Source organism: Stomoxys calcitrans, chromosome 2 (genome assembly GCF_963082655.1).
Source record: "Stomoxys calcitrans chromosome 2, idStoCalc2.1, whole genome shotgun sequence".
In the NCBI taxonomy this organism is placed as follows: Eukaryota; Metazoa; Arthropoda; class Insecta; order Diptera; family Muscidae; genus Stomoxys; species Stomoxys calcitrans.
The window spans coordinates 210,121,494-210,143,918 of NC_081553.1; the positions used below are offsets into that span (position 1 = coordinate 210,121,494).

The following is a 22,425-nucleotide window of genomic DNA, read 5'->3' on the forward strand; positions in this document are numbered from 1 at the left end:
CAATTTGCTTTGGTTGTGTTGAGAACAATGTCAATTTTGAAATGGCATCTTGATATGATTTGTGGTTAATGTACAAATGAGACCACCTTTAATTGTTCGCCATGATATCGATATGTATTCTCGTATGTATTGTAGTTTTTATATAGACATGTGTCCACATGCATGTTCGATGAAATCAGATCACAATTTAATCGAAATAGTTGCCTTATTATTCGAAATTCCGTATTAGGGTTGGTATTCTATTCTGCTTTCGGAACAGCCGCTGGATTTTTTTATTGTTCCGCCAGCGGAATTTGACAGTAAGCAAATGTTTTTATTTTCACATCAAAACACGTTTCTTTATCTGCACTTACTGTTTTCTCTATTTTATATATAATTTTTTAAAATAAATAAAGAAAAACGGACCACTAAAACCAATAAAACAAGCAAAAATGCTGCCTGCAATAGTTTCAAGTCTTGCCACGATAATAGTTTTTTGTCATTTTCCTTACTATAAACAGAGTACTACTTTTCCGCCTATTTTCAGCCAACGTTTTTTTTTTATATGGGGTTTGACAGCATTCCGCTTGAAAAGCTGAACAGAATAGTCAGCTTTACACGATGTGTGCAACTTCCATACATGTTATAATTAAGAGGTAGCGTCATTAGCACAACAACAAAAAAAAAATACCCACAACGAAACTACCTTGAGTGGCAAATGCCGTAAATTGGAATGTCAAAATTTTGTTTTACAACTAATCTTCTTCAAATGTGTTTTATATTTGTATTTTCATCATAAGAGCACTGTTTTGATGCCTATATGTGGAATATCGGATAAAATAGAACATCGTTTAAGGATTTTGGAAAAAAAACAGCTGGGTCTTCAAGCTTTTTACATTTAAGTTTACTGCAAAATCATAACAAAAATAAAAAAATTATACTCAGCTGATCGCTTGATCTCACCTTATAAGTGCATCATGACTTCCAGAGTTGCTATCTATGAAAATACATATCATGTGATAGCATCTTCAACTTTGTTATCAATTGGCACATACCCCAATTACATCAAATGGGGGAACTTTGTCGATAAATCGACAAAGAAAAATATTAATCGATAATAGCAAGTATATTATATCGACTGTGCAATCGATATTTTGCCAGCTCTAAAAACAACAACATCGGATAAGAAATGTAGAAGATTGTCGTCCTCTAGAGAAAAATTATTATTATTATTAATATTATTTCCCAAACTAACTGAAAATGTGAATTATTACAAAATGAGTGAATGCTTTATTGCAGAAAGTGAAAATAACACAAATAATATCGTTCCAAGTGTTGGAATAATTGGTGGATAATTACAAGCAAAGAAAAAATTTTCAAAGTAAAAGGCGAATGGGGGATAGAGAGAAAAAAATAGAAACAGTAAGAGGCCAAAAAATAAAATCACAATCAAATATGCTAGCGCCGCCGGTGACGATATACGTTTAAATAAATAAAATAAATATATAACTAACGAGCTATATTGGCGATATATGTAAACGATTCTTAAAGATTTTGGTTAGAAAACTCTATCCCAAAAACAAATTACTATTTATATTGAAAGCTTATTTGGCCATCTTTTTTCAAAGCCGCCAGCTTTTATTGTGTTTTGCTTTTATATTGAAAATGTATAGACAACAGAGAACCCACCATCAAAAGTTTGTGAGTGTGTGACATAGAGAGCGGAGAGAAAGAGAGAGAGGGAGAGTGAGAAAACATTAAAAGAAATTAAGCAAAATAACAATACTCGATGAATAGTTAGTGAAAAAGAAATTAAAGTTTATTTTGTTGTATAGTTTATTAGGGTTTAAAAGTGTTTAATGCAAGAGTAGCGGAAAGTAAAACAAGAGCAACACATTTCCAGTAAAAACAACGGCAATACTTGGCACCAGCAACAGCCTGTCTGCCTGCTGGCTTGGCCAAATTTCAACATCAGCTAATAAGAAATAAGGTAAAACAAACAAACGACCCACGACAAAGTCGTTGATAACGAACAAAATTACAATACAATTATTATTTAATGAAGAAAGTTTAACCATTTCCCCATTTCCTTGTAAAATTTATGCTGTGCGTAAGTGCCTCATACATAGCAGCGAGCGATACTCTCTAATGAGTGGCAATGTTAATGGTAGATGGGGGCATAGCTAACGTGAAGGGAACGGGAGGACTTGCAACAAACAAGTTTATGTGTATGAACGACGAATATCCGTGCATAGTTATTATCTATGGTAGTTTTTATTTGACCATAGTTTTTTTTTTTGTTTGCCATTTAGGCAGGCCACCATTTCATTCATTCGTCTAGCTTCCATGCAGGTGAACAACTTTTGCTTTTTCCATTTGCCACTCCAGAGTAAATGGAATTGTGTAGTTTCTCATATTTTTCATATCTTCTCTTCGGCTTAGACAACTTTTTCCATCATTATTAAACTAGTTTGCAAGTTTTTAGAGCTTAAAACTAAATTATATCACACATTAGAAAAATAAAGCAAAAAAAAATGTTACGTTTTGTCATCCTTTTGATCGCATTTGTTGGTTGGTGAGGCCTTACAGTCCTCCACTTTGTACGCCCCACTTTGTTTAGTTGTGTGTGGCGATGAGCTACATACATACATACATATAAAAGAGTAAATGCAGGCATTTTATGGTATGTGGGAAGAATTGTTGTTGTTATCTGTGGGGTATGTCTCGCTTCTTTTTTGTCTTCGTTTACATCATGGTGATTGGTTGATCGTTCGTTCTTTCATTGTTTCATTAACCCTTGACCTACCCTACCCTACAGTGAGTGCTTGATATTTGTGTTGGGTCCTATTATATATACGTTTTGTCATCCTTTTGATCGCATTTGCTGGTTGGTGAGGCCTTACAGTCCTCCACTTTGTACGCCCCACTTTGTTTAGTTGTGTGTGGCGATGAGCTACATACATACATACATATAAAAGAGTAAATGCAGGCATTTTATGGTATGTGGGAAGAATTGTTGTTGTTATCTGTGGGGTATGTCTCGCTTCTTTTTTGTCTTCGTTTACATCATGGTGATTGGTTGATCGTTCGTTCTTTCATTGTTTCATTAACCCTTGACCTACCCTACCCTACAGTGAGTGCTTGATATTTGTGTTGGGTCTTATCAGTAGTTGATAACTTGAGCTTTCATTAGCTCTTTGGCGAAAATTCACTAAATCCTCAATTAAAATTGAACTTATTGTGAAGAGAATGTTATAACGGCGAAAATTACGGCAATTTTGGTTTAGAGTACATAAATCAGCTTTACCGGGAATGCATTTTACAATCATGCATTTTTTTCAACTTCTTTAACCCATTGACGGGAAATACACCAAAATAGAGCTGTCGGCTTATATGGGAGCTGTATCAAGCTGAGAGAAGCCGTTGTACAAAATTTGTGCCAAATCAGATGAGTATTGCGCTCTCTAGAGGCTCAAAAATCAATATCCCAGTTCCGTTTATATGGCAGCTATACCAGTTTTTTCCGATTTGCGTCACACTAGGCGCAGTTGTTGGGAATTATAACAATTTCAGCCAAATCGGATGAGAATTGCGCCCTCCAGCGGCTCAAGAAATCATGATCCAAATTCGGTTTATATGGCAGCTTTATCAGGTTATGAACCGATTTAGACCATGCTTAGCGCAGTTATTGGAAGTAATACCAAAACACCTCATGCAAAATTACAGCCAAATCGGATAAGAATTGCGGCCTCTTAAAACTGAAGAAGTCAAGACACCAGATCGGTTTATATGGCATAAACAAATGACAACCACTAAGATAATATCTTACTGAGCGTTTAGGACCGGCTGAATTGTTTTGGACATATTAGCGATATCCCCAAAAACTGTAGAGTGGCTGATCGTATCAAAAGTCTTCGAGAGGTTCAGAGCCACGAATAGCATTCTATCGAATCGTCGTGCTATATGATCTACGCAATCCGATAACTCAGCAAATGGAAATTCTCCAACTAGGCTCGAGAAGAAGAGTCCCTTAATCGCCTTGGCTACTGGGGCGAGAGATCACTCTGTACGACTCTTCTTTACTCCGGTTCTTTTCAGGTTTCAATAGCGGAATCAGTCTGCTCGTTTTCTGGACATCAGCAACTATGAGAGTGCCCGGAGTCATGTACTCAACTCGACAGGTACATGCAAGAGGTTGCATAGTTGTTGCTGTTGTAGCAACATTTGTAAGTGGAGGTGGCGATCCTGCGCTAGCTCGTCCCTGTCTATACGACCAATTGCTGCGAGACATGATGGCCATTCGTTATTTAAAGGCGCGAATAACACGCCTTGTCATTTCGAGCATGATAGACACTCAGTATTAAAGCAAGAGGACTGATTTTTCACTGAGACTCTCCACTCGATATGCCGCTGATTGTCTGCCACTGCATTGCAGCTACTCCATATGGAACATTCCGCTATCCACAACTTGTTGACGCACACTGTAGCTCCCAGCTAAGCTTCTCGTGATAACGAATAACATCACACAGATTGGAAATCGAAGTTCCAGCCTGTGTGGCGCTCATTGTTATCCCGTGCCGAGGAACCTCCAAGTTCCTGTAGATATTTCAGTGTAGATATTTCGTCTGTATCCAGCATCTTGAAAATTTTGGTTCTGCGGATGCAATTTTTAACTTCGTCCATGACAAATTGTGATGGTTGATTATCGGCTCGGAGACAACGAATATGACGAATGGCTCTCCTCTTTGCTTGCCACACTCGGTATGCTGAATAAATCAACGGTTAACCACCAAGTCTTCAGCATCAATGTAGAGATTTCGTCTGTGCCCAGCGTCTTGGCAATTTTGGTGTTGTAGATGCCATCTGTAAATTCGTCCACGTCAAATTGTAATAGTTGGTCATCGGCTCGGTGATAACGAATAAGACGAATGGTCCTGCTCTTTACTTGTTATTCCCGGTATGCTCAATAAATCAATGGTTAACCGATCGCATCTCTTCGGATCAGTAACTGTTACGTCGGCAAAAGTGACTGAGGGTTTGTCATTCCTAATGCAGAGTTTCGCAAACGGCTTGACAGTGGACCAAAGCTTGCGAATGCAGGCGCCTTGTTACATAGCTTCGAGTGAAAATTACAAAATTTTGTATATTTCCATTAAGGAACAGGGGCAAACTTATCATATGCCTATGATTGCTGTCCGATTCCAGTTTAAGCGCAATGATAAGGGACTTCTTTTATAGTACCACAAAAATCGTTATATAGTACCTCAAAAATGTAGCCAGCATTAGGAGGGGATAACCACCGTTGAACATTTTTTCTGATGTTCTCTCCAGGATTCGAACCCAGGCATTCAGCGCCATAGGCGGATATGCTAACATCTTCGCCCCGGTGGCCTCCATTGCTTCAAGTGTGCTATCCATAAATTCCGCTTATGTTCTCACTCTATTGATTTACAGATTCAGTTGCCTGCTTCTGGGGTTATTAGGATTGGAGCTGCACTCCCCATCACGCTCGTATGTGAGTACCACTGCCTGCATCAGGAAGTTGGGTATACTGCGTTAATGATATCTCGGAATTTCTGCTCAGCAATGCATACACCTGAGGTAGGAGGCAGCTCAATGAAGTGGCAATTGCTGTGCTATCTGAAGCCGTCCCAATCGGTTTTGATCTAAGGTTATAAAATGGGATGGTCGTTCAAATGATGAGAATTATGGGAATGTGGTCCGATCCCAATGAAATGAAGACTCGCCAGAGGAAGTCATTTATTAGACCAGATGATACAACGGAGATGTCTGGCTAGCTGCTGCAATTACCCGTAATTCTGGTAGGGGCGTCCTCATTTACTGCGCAAAACTTGGAGCTAGCGAAGAATCCCATAAAGAATGATGCGCATAAAAGTCCCTTTATACGAAGCGATTATGGCCAGACAATAAAATACTTTTTATTTTTACTTCTGATGCTGGGTCTATAATCATGGTGACAACTGCTAACCGGCGTGATATATACACTTTGTTTAGCACTATGTCGACATTGTCAGACCTGGCTGCCAGCCCCATATATTCTATGTGGGGTCACTAGCGCAAAGCGCAGGCGAGTTTGGTCTATACTTCACGGAATGGTGTATCAAGAAGACCAGTCTTCCGTCTCCACTCTGTGTGGTCTTTACAAAAATGCAAATTCGCCCATGAACATCCTATTTAGGAGCAGGGCAAACTTTCCACATATCAATAAGTGCTGTCCGATTCGAGTTTAAGCTCAATGATAAGGGCCTCATTTTTATAGCTCTTTTGGGGAGAAGTTTTTACATAGCTGCCATACCATTTCTTCAAATGGCTTTGAATACCCTCGCAAAAGTCGTCAGCATTAGAAGTGGAAAACCTGTTAATTCCTAATCTTTAACATTAAATGCCAAATGATCTTGAACGCACATAGATAACAAAAGGACTAACCAGTAAAATTTTTCAATAACACTTGTTAACAACCTAGTTCTTCTTCAAGTAAAAAGGGTATTGAAGGTATGGAAATTTTTACAAACAAACAGCACTGTTCAAACCCCAAACACAACTATTAAAACAAACATTTTAAAGTATTCACCTCTACTATTAGAATCCATATTTAAGGGTTTTTGATATGCAAATACCTTAAAAGAATATATGTATAAGCAACGAAATAGGTTAATCCCATGGCAGCCGGTTGTACGTACCGGATTGACCCGATGGAATCCTTCATCGGAAGGGCTGCCGCCTCAGTGTACAACACACTTATACAACAACATGAAATAAGTACATACTTGAAATTTTTTACTCTGTTTGCTGCTTGCCGTTAGTTTGAGTTTTGTAAACATTAACAGCTGTTTTGTTATAATCAGGGTTGCCAAGTTTTATAAACACTTGTGCTTTTTACAACCCAAGATGCTCTACAACTTCAAGTAGAACATTTACAAAAATTTCATTTTGAAAATGTACTTTTTGCCGCTGTCATAACTTTAGTGTCGGGTTCATGAGATCATACCACATCTGATGGTAAACGCTGGCTCCAAAACCTTTTTTTTCTCTAAAAACAAACACCATGTCTTCAATACAACACACTTTCAACACACTTTATTCATTCCGGATACCAAACCGCTTGTTGATTTAGTAGATATGTGTTCTTTTCATTGATCGATGGCGTTTGAAGTGTTTCGTAATTCTAAAATGAGCTGTACCCAATTGAGCTATGCAATTAAATATTAACATTTACTACTCAAGCTTATTTTTATAGTTGATGGGTACTTGTAATCGTAACATGGTTGAAAATAATTTTTAATTCCACTTTAAAGTTAATAAATAATGAAAAAAAAAAGCACATTGAAATAATGTTAAAGCTATCAGGACATAACCAATGGCCTCGGGCAATATTCCTAAATAATTCCTAAAAATAAGAAGTTGATGCTTAATCCAATCTATTAATTACAATTTTGGCAAACTCACAACGCAAAAGTATCTTCATAAATTGCCCATGAAAATTCCATTAAGGAACAGTGAACATACTTCTCTCATACCAAAGAGTGCTGTCCGATGCAAATTTAAGCTCAATCATAAAGATCTCCGAATAGAGCGACACCACTTAGTAGAGAAGTTTACATGGCTTATTAAATCACAAGTGTCACCAGCACTAGGTGGGGATAACCACCGCAGACATTTTTTCTGATATTCTTGTCGGAATTGACAACTGCAATTGAATAAATAAATTTGAACACAGGCTTTTAACGTCAAAGGTGGTCATGCTAGCCTCTGAGCTACGATGGTGGGTATAAAAAATTTTGCATAAAAGTTCAACATATAAACAGACAAAATACCAAATTTAAAATAAAATGTTTTTTTTTTTATTTCTATTACAAATGTGTTCTAATCTCCGATTTGGCTATTTTCTACTATGGTAAGCCACAAAAAAAATTATTTAAAAATAATTTTTGATTCATTTTTTGTTAAAAATTTGCCAAGTTTCAACAGAACTATACTGCGGTTAGTTAAACAAAAATAAAAATTAAAAACACATTTATATTTGCCCGAACTGATTTTTTGAACCCAACATTATTAGGTGCATTGTAGATATTTTTAAAGTCTAATTAATTCTAATCTAGTGGATTTATTCTGCGCTTTTAAGAGGCATTATTTTGATTTGCCTGTACTTAGAATACCCACCACCACTGATATATGGGCTTTAATTTGTGGTCATCGTAGCTGAGAGGTTATCATGTCCGCCTTCGACGCTAAAACTGCAACTTGAAGAGATGTTATGGTTACAATGTGATACGCAAGGTTCGCATACGGAATGGAAATGGAGGTTGGGCCTTCGTGATACACCATTCCCCGCCTGGCGCTAGAGAGACCTCTACATGGAATGTACAGGGATAGCAGTCAGGTCCGGTGTAGCCGAGATTGAGTAATACAACGGGTACATGCCACACAAGTTTACAAGCCCGACATTAGTGACCCACTGTCTGGCGATATGAAGACTTGAATGTTCTAGGATACTTTAATGTGCATCATGTTTCATGGCATTCTGCCCTAGGTAACGACCTGCGGGGTATAGCTTTGGTAGGGCAGATTGAAGGCTCCATGTTTTTCACCGTGAATGAGGACGCCCCCACTAGCAATACGAGTAGATGCAGCAGGTCGCCAGACATTTGCATTGCGTTTCTTGATTTCCTGAGTGACGTATGTTGCCCCCGGCATGGGATAGCTGTGAGCACCACACAGGCTGAAAAAATGAGGTCCAATCTCTGTGGTATTCATTGCTGTCACGAGAAGCTAGTCTGCAGCTACCATATAATGATCCTTACGGAGTAGCTGCAACGGCAGTCGCGGACATTCAGCGGTATCGAGCGGAGAGTCTCAGTGAGAGGCCAGGCGGCACCGGCTCTTGCACAATTACTGAGTGCCTATGATGCTCGATATGACAAGGCGAGTTATTGGCGCCTTTAAATAACCAATGGGCATCTTGTTGCCGCGGCGATCGTTCCTTTGGACCGGAGCTTGCTCACATGCAGTATCGTGACGAGGATCGCCACCACCACATGAAAATGTGGCTCCAACAACAACGTATTCTGGAAAGCCGTAATTTTTTTTGGCATCAGTCCACCCACCACCCATCAGTCCTCTTAAAAATCATAATCGACCGAAAACCCGATTTTATAACCTATGAACGTCGGACGTTTAACATTAAGACAAACCGATTGGGTAGGCTTCAGAGAGTACACCAATCACAGCTTCAGTGAGCTGAAACCCCCTTCAAATGTGCTCGACGATGAGAGGAAATTCCGAGACATTATTAACGCTTTATACATACCGGTCGAATACCCCAAGCCGATTAAATAGCCAATTTCCCGGCGCAGGCAGTGGTACTCGCAGACAAGCCATTCAACTCATACACATTCTCCTCACATGCCACTGCAATTTGCGAAAAGATCAGTAGTAGAAACAAGGTGTTCATGTCAAGGTGACGGGAGCACTTGGGGTGCTGACAATGAAACCTTGTTGATCACGTAAAAAGAAATTGGCGGGTAAATTTTGCAGCGCCAATGTGGTAGAGCTGGCAAAAATAAGCGATACGACACAGAGTGAAAAATTATTCGGGCTGCCAAGTCTTCATTAGTGGTCAAATTTTCAAAATTCTTTTGCTGGGTAGTGCTCAAAATCCCTACAAAAAAGTCCGCTTGAGGTATACAACATTTCCACTGCTTGCAGGGATATACGACTTTAAATTTTTATTTGTTGAAGTTTTGACCGAGATTGGCTTCGTATTTTGCACATCACAATCCCGAAATTGCACATTGCTAGAAAATAGAAAAAAAAAAATAAAAAATATCCCATTTGAGAACGGATGGGGATATCTCTTTGAAATTTTGGCCGAGATTGGCTTTGTATTTTGCATTTTACAAAGGCATTTGTGGTTCGAATTTCAATTTTATGCACAATTTGGATTAGTGACAAAATTTACAACTTTGCCGCAAAAAGTGTCCAGATCCGATTATTCAGTTAAAAGTTATACAGTTTGGAATTCAAAAAATGTGTAAAAAGTTATTATACCCACCACCATAGGATGGGGTTATAGTAAACTAGTCATTCCGTTTGTAAAGCCTCGAAATATTGATCTAGGACCCCATAATGTACGTATATTCTTGATCGTTTCGACATTCTGAGTCGAACTAGCCATGTCCGTCCGTCTGTCGAAATTACGACAGCGGGCGAACGCGCAAAGCTAGCCGCTTGAAATTTTGCACAGATACCTAATATTGATGTAGGTCGTTAAGCCTTCCTTGGCTTAAGTAGCGGTTCTCAATGCCACTCAAAGTAATTTTAACAACATCTTGAAATCCAAAAAATCGTAAACAACCTCGTCACAAACACAAACTAAACCCCCTTGCGGAGGTTGTTTGCGATGTTTGGGCTTAAGACGTTGTTAAAATTACTTTGAGAGGTCGCTGCGCATTTTGGCATATTCATGCATAGTCATTACGAGTGTAAAACCGTATTTGTCCATGTCAAGTATGTCCTTGACCATCTCTATAAAGATATGGGCTCCATATAAATCGTAACCCCTTTGGATTTACATTTTTAACTGATTTGAGTGACATTTGTTAAGAAAAGTACATCTTTGACCTTTAATACTCACACTAAATATGGGCGCCGTATGTCCCTAAATAGAAAGAACCACTGTAGTGCAGAGGTTAGCATGTCCACCTATGACGCTAAACGCTTGAGTTCGAATCCTGGCAAGAACATCAGAAATGTTTTCAGCGGTGTCTATACCCTCCTAATTCTGGCGATATTTGTGAGCCATTTTGCCGCCGTTCGGACTCGGCCATTAAAAGGAGGTCCCATGGAATGTTCATGGGCAAATTTGCATGTGAAGCACCCTTATTACCCATTTACGCAAGCCGACTAGTATAGTCACTAGACGTGGTTCACATAAAACTCTAATGTGAATATCTTTAAAACCCATTTTGTGTTACCTTTAAGTTTCCACTCTTACTACTATTATCTAAATATGACATTTTTTTTTAGAAAAATGTGGTTTAAAAATCGTGTTTTTCATTATTCCCATTGTTTTCATACATACGAAATTTTGTTGTAACCACAAAAGCATGTAGATAACCTTTCTCGAGTTTCTGATTTCTACAGAAAATTGAGTCGAAATAAATTAAAATTTTGCGAAATCTATATCGGAGAGGTATGCTGTCAATATATGTACGTACCAGTTCTGACTAGAGATTGCATTATGGGAAATGCAGTAATGTTAATGCATAAAATCTCTTTTCAACGAATCAAAATTCGAATTTATTTGTTTAGTCTCTATAATTTATTTAGTTTTTATCACCTTTTTAAAGTGACTGATCTCTTTTCAACGAATCAAAATTTGAATGTATTTGTCTAGTTTCTTTAATTTACAGTGACTGACTGAGCTAATCAAATATACGTGTTAGTATGCGCTACGTGCTTTTGTTCCAGCAAATCCCACATTTTACCCTTCATTTGAAGGGATGATTAAATAACTATGAAAAGATTGCAATCTCTATATACAATGCATAAAGTTATACAAAAAAAAAATAGAAAACAAAAACTATAATACCGGCAAGACATTCATACTTGCATACGTAAATACATCGACTCACTCACTGACTCAGTCTGTCGTACATTCAAATGAAGCTCCAGTTTCTTTTACGATATCCGTCAAGTATTTGTCTTTAGTTAAGCTTTAGTTTTGACATAACTATTTTCCAACGTTCACAGACAGATACACGCTCAAAGCCAAATTGAATATTAAAGTGGGTCACAAGTGTTCAAGTAGTAAATGAGCAACGAATTGCAAATTCTGCTTGATTTCCAATCGAAGTACTAAAAGGATTTAAAAACCAGAAAGGAAAGGCAATAGTCGGGAGAAGCCGACAATATAGTATCCTACACCAACGACTCTACGTACTACTTTTAATGTACAGAACTTATCTCAAAATCTTGTCAGACTTTAATTTTGAATACCTATTGAAATATCGAATAGATTTTACTACGATAGGAAAAAAATGTGGATGTCTACAGGCCCTATCAGATAAAGGCTATATATGGAAGCTATATCTAAATCTGATCCGATTTTAATGAAAGTTTGCACACATTCTGGGACGTCAAATAGAACATCTCATGCCTAATATTGTAGAGATCAGACGAAATTTTTGGCTTGTAATTCCTTAAAAGTTCATACCGGACGAAATACATATATATGTGGGCTATGTCTAAATCTGACCCGATTTTAATGAAATTTCGCATACATATTGGGACTTCATGCCAAATTTTGTGAAAATCGTATCAAAATTGTGGACTCTATAGCTTTTAAAGGGCATATCGGATGAAATCTATAAATGGAAGCCAGGATTTTATTTAGGGGGCGGGGGCCTCACCCCACATTTTTCAAAATCGAAAATCCCCAAAATAAAACTTGTTACTGTGAAATTGGTAAAGATGCCTCAATTTTTTTTAACTGTGGTAGCTATTGGGTGCTGGAACTAACACATCGGCGGTGGCATTTGGTCATGCCAAATTTTGTAAAGATCGCATCAAAATTGTGGCTTCTACAGCTTTAAAAGGGCATATCGGATGAAAGATATATATATGGGAGCCAGGATTTTATTTTTTCAGTCAATCACGCGTCGTTTAATATATAGAGACAAAATTTCATCAAAATCAGACGACGGACCCGAGAGCCCGTCATGGCTACGAACCTGTGGGAGCTATATATAAAACTGAACCGTTTTTTTATCAAAATCAATAGCGTTCGTTCTTGGACCAAAAAAGTGACTTGTGCAAACGGACAGACGGACATAGCTAAATCCAATCAGAAAGTGATTTTAAGCTGATCGGTATACTTATCAATGGATCTAGCTCCTCTCCTTCTTAGCGTTGCAAACAAAGGCACAAAATTGTAAGACCCTGTACCACAGTGGTGGTGTAACGAAATATCAAGCGGCAACCCTGTAATGTAAAGGTGGATTTTTTTATGAGTTTAATTTTTCGAAATGCAGCAGTGGTTGATAATTGTGTGCAAACCTCATCTTTGAAAGTGAAAAGTATTCAGCATACTCTGCCATTTCATCATGGGGAAACAAACGAGCAACCATCTTGCTCTGCGACAAATCTCGAAGCAAAGTCAAAGAAATGTTATTCAGCGATAAAGCTCATTTCTGGCTAAAGGATACATAAAAAGCAAAACTGTAGCATCTGAAGCCACATGATATTAACAAGACTTACCGTTGCCAATACTGAAAAAAAAACTACAGCTTGGTAAGGTTTATGAACTGGTGGTGTCATCTGCCTGAGAAAGTTTCCGATGACTTGAATCTTTTTCCATGCTTTATCGATATTCTTATCTTTAGTAATCATATTAACCCGCTCTAATGTTATGAACAGCTAACATGTTTTTTTACACATTTCCTATTCATTTGATTTCCCAGGAATGCAAATATCGAGGCCTTTCACTCTGAACGCTAATATGAGCCCTAAAAGGTTAGGTTAGGTTAGATTTAAATGGAAGTCGGCCATCAGACTCACTTAAACGTTTTCGTCCATTGTGTTAGCACAGGAGCAGAAGAAGGAAGAAGCCTTTCAGTTCCTACCGTTGAACCATCCAGATCGCTTTAAAATGCCCAACAACTTCTGATCGTTCAGCTCATCAAAGAAATGAAAACCTTCGGGTCTGATCCTGAAAACTTAGCTTACATGTCGCTAGAGGCATACGCACAGATTCCAGTTTCACCGGCATGTGTAAGATAGTTCCTAGTCTGGCAAGCTCTTCCGCTTTACAATTCCCTGAGATACCTCTGTGATTCGGCACGCAGAACTGGTGAATTTTGAACTGTTCAGCAATCTCGTTGATAGATCTGCGATAGTCGAGGGCGGATTTTGTGTTCAGAAAAACTTTCCTCAGGTAATTAACGGCTGCCTGGCTATCTGAGAAGATATTTTTGCCAATCGTCATTATTCTATAGGGTTGGTTTCAAACTTTGGGAACTATGTAACTTTTATTACCAGGGATATCGTAGTTCCAATCGATTCTAACAGGAATAGTGGTACAGTGCGTTTTATCAAAAAGCGGCTCAGGTTGGGTGCAATCCACACTATCTGGATCATTGGACATTGTATCAAGGATAACACAGTGTCCGTCGCCGCCACATGACCAAAGAGAAAACACCCTTAGTCTCGCTGCAGTGATCGCAGCAATTTATCTATAATGTCCACAATGTCCCGGGGCATTAGATGTAGCATTAAATTCATTGCATCAGATGGTGTCGTCCTCAGTGCGGCTGTGATGCACAAACAACCCATCATTTCGATCCGGTTGACTATTGAACAGTAGGCGGACTTTTAAAGTGCCGTCCACCAGACCACAACACCATATAGCATTATAGGTCGGACAACTGCAGTATATACCCAATGCATGACGCGCTGTCTAAACCCACAACTTTTGCCAATGGCTCCTTTGCAAGTGTATAGGCAACATCTTTCAGAGTTCCTAAATCAGAAGTCAAAATATCCACTCGAATCATGCAGCAACATATTATTTTTTTTCTATTTTGTAAAATGAAATCTTGACAGATTTTTTACATAATTTTTTATTACATGTAGTTTACGAATATCATATCAAAGTTCGGGGTCAAGGGTTTGGGGGTGTCGTATTCCCAAAAATAACTCTCAAACGGATATTTAGGTCGACTGGTGCAATATTGGATTCCAGTTATTTGGAAGTCGAGTACGAATCTGACATTATAATTTGGAGCCAGATGTAATCGAATTGGCAAAATATGGGACTCACTGAAGGTGTTTAGATGAGTGTAAAAATCATACCTTTTAATTTAGGGTACAAGAGTGTAGAGACCTTCCCACCTCTCAAAAAGCGTTCATCGGAAGATTAGATGCCTCCACCACTCACTAATTAGGGTAACAGGATTTTGCCATTGTGTGGGTTGCTGATGCTGGATGTTCTTTTTGAGATAGAGATATTGGCGGTTGATGGTTTACCTTTCTTACTGCGCTCGAAGAAAGGTGCCCTGATATGATCCAATGTTCGTCTAAAGAAGGCATGCTTCTACCATTGCACATCTCACTAATTAGTGAGTGGCGGAGGAAAGCAGAATGATGATGGAGCTTGGTTAGTTTCGAAATCGCGATCTCTGTAGCTTGCCCAATGCATTAATGCAACCACATTTTGCCTAGAACTTAAAAAATGGGTTTTATTTTGATTTCAATTCTAAATAGATACAAAAACAAACCCTATATTGGTTTTAGCTGGATGACAAAATTAAAACAACCAAAAGAAAGTAGCGCAAAAACAGAAATTAAATTTTCACAAAAATTGTATAAACGAAAAGTGATTGACAAAGCACATTTTTACAAAACTTTTTTTTTATATTTTAACAAAAGTTAATGTAAAAAGTCACACTCCCTTCAAATGGAGGCCTCTTTTCGTCTTCTTTACGCCGCTGTGGGTGTGTATGATGCAAAAGTAAACATCAATAACATAGAAATGTCAACCATTGTACAACATATTTTGTGCTCACAACTCGATTCATTGCACACCCCCTCACACACAGACACACGCAAACTGACTCAGCTATAAACACTTTTTGACGGCGTTAGACTGTAACTCTGTGTTATTGTGGGTGGTAAATGGTGGGGAGTTGCTTTGGGCTTTAGGAATGTGGGAAATAGTGTAAGGGCACCAGAAAGCTTAACAATGTAAACTGGGGAAAGCATAACCACCACCACATACATACATACACTCATATGAATGTAACTACGTATGTTCATACCACAATTCATATGCATGTAAGTTCGCGCCAAAGCTGTTGTCTCTTTATTGAAATTGGAAGTAGGTTTCCAAGATGTAGTACGACAAATAATCATCGCATGTGAATGATGGGGCGGGGGATGTATGGGTGACGATGGGATGAATTGTGATGTTGTTAACACACTCAAGCTGAGCTGAAAGGCAACCTCCTCTTCTATTGTTTAAAATTCAGAGAAGAAACAATTCGCTAGCCCAAAGTGGAAACAAAGAGCTATAAATAACAAAAACAAAAAATGAAAAAAGACAATATCCAGTGACGGCTTGGCGTCATTGTTTTCGTCACCAACCGAACCTAAAAGCAACATCCCAACTACTGGTCTAGTGGGGATACCACCACCGTGTTACAACAAACACTTCATAATTGGTTTCTTCAATTCATTTTCGCACAAGAAATGTTTAATTGTTTATAAACAAACAACAACAATGACAATACACATGGTTAAATCATTCAATGCGTGCTTATTTATCAGAAGGTTCTTCGGGTCTAAAGCAAAAGGCAAAGAAGTTTAAAATTTCAGAACTGGTAGGTTATAGGCAGTGCCCAACTTTGGATTCCCACCATCACACTGTGGGGCCAAAGCCAGGGTTGTGAGGCAACAAATCACAAGAGCAAGTTAGACCTTCAAAATTCCGTAATGGGCCTTAAGCTAAATCTGACACATTTGGTTATGGCGGTTCAGATATAGCTCCCGTATACATCATTCATCCGATATAGACTTTTAAAGTTGTAGTAGCCACAATTTTAGCCCGATCTTTACAAAATTTTTTACGAAATCTTTTTTATGTATATGTGTGCAATGATTTATCAAAATCGGTTAAGATTTAGATATAGTTCCCATATATATCTTTCATCTGATATGGACTAGGCATCAACTCTACCGTAAGAAAGTTTATCAATAACTTACTTACTAAAATATGCATTACGGCAGGCTTGGGATCTGTGGATCTAAAAAGATGGATCAGCAGAGGAACACCTCGAGGAGGTGTACTGTCTCCTCTACTTTGGAATATGCAAATGCAAATTTGCCCATGAACATTCCATTAAGAAACTGGAGGTCTTGCCAGGATTCGAAACCAGGCGTTCAGCGTCATAGGCGGACATGTTAACCTCTGCGCTACGGTGGTCTATATCTAGGATCGGAATATTAACAAAAGTTTCATTTAATTAATTTGTATCACCATGGTAATTAGAAATTGCCTTCGATTTTCCAATTCTGATATCGTTTATAAACCTTCGCTTGCATTTTTTGTCTAACGCCGAATGATATTTGGATGAATAATATCGTAATTTTGCATCACTAATGAGTACATTAAGATTATTTCTTGCCGTGCGGAATTCCTCATGATGTTCAGGTTTTTAAAATGTTTCCACCTGGCGTAGGATAGGTCCCTGTTATGGATAAAATTCCCAATAGTGGAATTAAACCAAGGCTTATTATCTGATTTCTTCATACGTAAAATGTTATCTTGAAGAAAGCTACATTTCTCATCGACAGATATAAGATAATATATCCCATTCCAATAGACTTCTTGAATACTTTCATCTAAGGCAGAATAGTCAAAATTTTTGGAGTCGCGGTACGAAAACTTCTCAACTATCTTTGACACAGTGAAATTGAATGTCAAAAACAGATGCATACGAAAATATGTCACCTTTGACAGCTCAGTATACAGTTGTAAAGTGTTACCAGATTGAATTGTTTGTTAGTTTTTTAGTGTTTCAAACTCTTCACTTGAAAAATTGACTTTTTGCTTTGAAAACCTGTCATTGGCCACATGGATATACAATACATATATACATTGCAATAATGGATATACAATATATGCAAGTTTCGTTAACATTTGTGAACTCAAACAGCTTTTTTCGGGGTATTTGTGTAGATTGGGTAAGGATGTCGAGGGTTCAAATCTAGTCACTATTTGTAAATATCGGATACTAAAAGAGGCTTTTAAGAGCCTATGACCTTAAGTCGGGTCTATATGGTAGCTGTATCAAAATATTAAGCGATCTGACTATACTCAATACGCCTGCCGAGGGATCTAATACAACTCACTGTTCCAAATTTCGAACCAATTCTCGAAGCACTTTTGGCACTCTGATTGAGGTATCTCCAGAACATGCAAACGCTTTTTCAGTTGTCGAAAAACGTTAACCTCTCATTTTATTTTTTGCGTCCGGAAAAAAAGGAAGTCATTCGGAGCTATGTCAGGACTATACGGCGGATGACTCATCAAATCGATGTTTCGAGTGCTAAAAAATTCAGTTATTTGAGCCGATGTGTAAGAGCTCGCATTGTCGTGGTGAAGAGTGATCCGTCTTCGGCAGTTGGTTTTCCTTATTTCGTGGAAGACAACTGGTAAACAAATGGTTGTGTACCACTCAGAATTGACTGTTCTGCGTTGTTCTAGTGCTGCGTTTGCGACATGTCCAGTTTTTATGAAAAAACAGGCGATCATTTGCTTAGAAGTGCCGCGTGCGCGAGCAACTTTTGTCGTATTTGACTCATCTTGAAACACCTACACAGTCGACTGCTCTTTACTTTCTTGCTCATACGCATAAATCCACGGTTCATGAACTCTTACGATGTCATAGACGTATTTTGAAACACCGCGATCGTATTATTGGATCATTTCTTTTGACCAATCGACATGAACCTTTTTTTGACCGATTGACAAATTGTGTGGAATCCAGCGCGAACAAATTCTTTTGACGTCAAATATTCTAATGTTTAAGATTGTCTTTATCTCACGATAGGTCACATGATGATCTTGCAGTATCAGTTGGCGCACAGCATCATTGGTTTTTGGAACAACAGCTGATTTTGGACGACCTTGACGAAAATCGTCTTGGAGTGAACCACGACCTCTGTTGAATTCACCATACCATCGATAAACACTGGTCCTTGAATTAAGTTCATCGATGCACTGTTGCTGAGTTAATCCACGTCGAAAGTTGTAAAAAATAATCGCACAAAAATGTTTACGATTTAATTCCATTTTTTGGGCGAGATGAATTTTTAAGTTACTGTAAATAACACAAACAGCGCTCGCATGGCAAAACGTTCTGAGAACGTTTAACCTCAAAAATATCAAGCTTTACGATAGCTGTCAGTTGGCAAATTGCAACACAAGGTTTTTCCAATCCCGAAATATAAAAGGGAGGTCTAATTCAACTCAACGTTCCAAATTTCAGCCAAAAGGAGTAAATCGGCAAATCAGGATATGTGACAGCTATTTTTAAATAATGTCCGATAATAAACAGCTTATGTTGAGAATTGGCGAATGAATCGAGTTAAAAAGTTAGTGGTTTTGGCAGTAAGTCTCATCTGAAACGTGTGTTCAATTGTCTCCTCCTTCTGATCTAGGTTACAATCTAAGTATGAGGACCTAACAAGAATCTCAACTTGCTGGTGTACATAGTGACATGTATCCCTGATTATATCTAAAGGAACGATAGTTACATCCCTATTCACGGGGACCTAAGTTAAGTTTCGTTTCTTGCAGTCTAAGCTCTAACAAACTGTCCGGCCCCATTGGCGGCCGCTATGTTTTTTTTAAACCAACACTATTTTACATGTTTTTTCTTGATATGGATGACTTGTTTAATTATAAACTCTTTAATAGAAGAAGCTGTGTTAATCAACTCTTTCGTATGGAAGTAGTTGGAGTAATTACTTCTTAATAATAGAAAAAGTTACTCGGCAGAGAATTTTCCTCTAAAGCAAATTTTTATTTCAAAATTGCCATTTGAAGTTCTTTGGTATTTTTGCCAACCCAAAGATGTAGACTGTCTAATGCTGTCATTTTTGTAGCATTTATTTCGGCACGCATTATGACTTGCCTCTTTTTAAGGGTGATGGAATTAGCTTTAATCAAACGAGTTTTCAAGGTCAGATAATTACGGTTTTCAAATTGCTTTTTAAAAGTTTGATTTTGGGTTAACAAAAGAGCGAGCAGACCTCAGTTGAACATAGAAACAGGATTGGTATATTAAAAAATACAGTTAGAGCAAAATTTGAGAACATAGGGATTTGAAAGCAATAACCTTTTAAACCCCTAATAAATTATGTTTAGAAATACAACATCTTAATGCATACCAAATTGGGATATCTTCTATAGGTACTTCATCTAAATTCAATTTAAATTGTGTCACATTTTTGTTTTTAATGAACGATAGACATCTTTATATATTTTTAATGAGTATTTTAAGCTTCTTTTTATTTATCTGGCCACATTAGTCACGCCCAACTGTTTAGTTGTTTTTTTTTTTGTTCTTTGTCTAAGTTTTAGTTGAAATCTTTATTTGAAAAGTGGAAACTTCGTCTATATTAAAAAGATGGAACACATAAAAACCCTCATATGCCCATTATACTAAGCTGAGAAGCAAATTTCAAGTGTGAGGGATAGATAGAAGTTAATGACCACAAAATCATTTTATTTATTTTCGTTTCTTTTTTGTATTTTGTACCTACATAACAATGTTGTTCATAGTTGGGTTTCTATTTTTATTATAACTATTATTTCGTTATTGTTTTGCTTGGTTTCCTTTTCATTTGCTTGAGGTGACGCTAAGCTACTTCAAGAAAAAAGAGACTTATAATAGCAATTGGTGGCGTTAAGGCTTAGCGACAGAGAGAGAGAGAGGGAGATGTGTGTTTGTAGTAACAGAGACCTACTAAAGAGATAACAGGTCTCTGTAAATAATAAACAGAGAGGTGCCTCAATTTTCCAGATATCGGGAACTACCAGAGCTTCAAAGGAGAGTTTGAGGCAATCCCATGACAGCCGGTTGTACCTACATGTCCGTGAAGATAAAGTTAACATTAACTAGCAGAGACACAAACCTATTCAATTAGCAGCACTGTGTGATGAGCTTAGCAGAGCTATGGTAACAATTTAACAGAAAAGATCTAAAAATAAAATCAAGAAAAATAATGAAAAAATTCAGAAGAAACGACAAAAAAGGACCACAATTTAAAGTAAAAACGTTAAAAATGCATAACGGATAGATCCACAACACTAAAAACTCCAAAGCGAAAAGTGCAAAAACTGGGAGGGTTGCGAAGTGAAGGAGGCTCTCGATGCCCAGGATCCAAATCAAAAAGCAGAATATAAAAAAGTAAAAGCGTGCTAAGTTCGACCGGGCATAATCTTTTATACCCTCCCACATAGATCGCATTTGTTGAGTTCTTTTTCCGATATCTCTTTTTTAGGCTAACAATGGAGCTATATCAAGTTATGGTCCGATTCGGACCATAATTGAATTGAACTTTGGAGACCATAGTCATAGTTATTGTGTAAAATTTCAGCAATTTCGAATAAGAATTGTGCCCTTAAGGTTCTCAAGAAGTAAAATAGAGAGATCTGTTTATATGGGAGCTGTATCAGCCTAAAGACCGATTCGAACCATATGTGACAGCTATGCTGATGGCCATGGGAGAAGCCAAATCGGATAATAATTACACCCTCTGGAGGCTCAAGAAGTCTAGATCCCAGATCGGTTTAAATGGCAGCTATATCAGAGGCCACCGCAGCGCAGAGGTTAGCATGTCCGCCTCTGAGGTTCGCTGAATTTTCATTTATATTAGTTTATTGATAAATTTGATATATATTTGGCACAGTAGTTAGAAGTCATAACAAAACACATCACGCGAAATTTCAACCAAACGGGTAAGAATTGTGCATTCTAGTGGCTCAAGAAATCAAGATTCATGATCGGTTTATATAGCAGCTATATCAGGTTATGGTCCAATTTCAACCATACTTAGCACAGTTGTTGGAATTCATAACTTAACACGTAGTGCAAAATTTCTAGACGCTCAAGAAGTTAAGACCCCAGATAGGTTTATATGACAGCTATATCAAGTTATGGACCGATTTCAACCATACTCAACGCAGTTGCTTGAAGTCACAATAAAACACCTCATGCAAAATTTCAGCCAAATCGGATAAGAATTGTGCCCTCTAGTGGCTCAAGAAATCGAGACTCAAGATTGGTTTATATGGCAGCTATATTGAAACATGGACCGATATAGCCCATTTTCAATCCCAACCGACCTACGCTAATAAGAAGTATTACTCTTTCGAAGGTTAGCGTGCTTTCGGAAGACAGACGGCGGAAATGGCAAGATTGACTTAAAATGTCATGACGATCGAGAATATATATACTTTATGGGGTCTTAAATGAATATTTAGAGGATTTTCAAACAGAATAACGAAATTAGTATAACCCCATCGTATGGTGGAGGGTATAAAAAGGCCATAGCATTGAGATAATTGGTATTTAAAGTTAAAGTTGGAATTTTGCACAATGGTCCACTACGCAAAAACAAAGAATGATGCGGGGTACCCACTTATAGTGACGGAAATTCTCGATACCCAGAATCTAAATCAAAAAGCCGAATATCTAAAAAGGCTACATTCTTAGTCAATCGAGCTATGTCCGTCCGTGCGTTTGTCGAAATCACGATAGCGGTCAGACGCGTAAAGCTAGACACTTGAAATCTTGCACAAATACTTCTTATTGATGTAGTACGTTGGAGATTGCAAATGAGCCATATCGGTTCAGATTT

At 37.9% G+C, this 22,425-nt stretch overlaps 1 protein-coding gene across 1 annotated transcript in view; it reads left to right on the forward strand.

The window, feature by feature from the left end:
• The first annotated feature begins 1,176 nt into the window (after window positions 1-1,176).
• The window catches only part of LOC106087215 (signal peptide peptidase-like 3), a 38,936-nt gene continuing 17,687 nt past the window's right edge, over window positions 1,177-22,425 (forward strand). The window contains exon 1 of the mRNA XM_013252188.2: window positions 1,177-1,969. The gene's annotated coding sequence lies outside the window, so the exon portion shown is untranslated. The remainder of the gene's footprint in view (window positions 1,970-22,425) is intronic.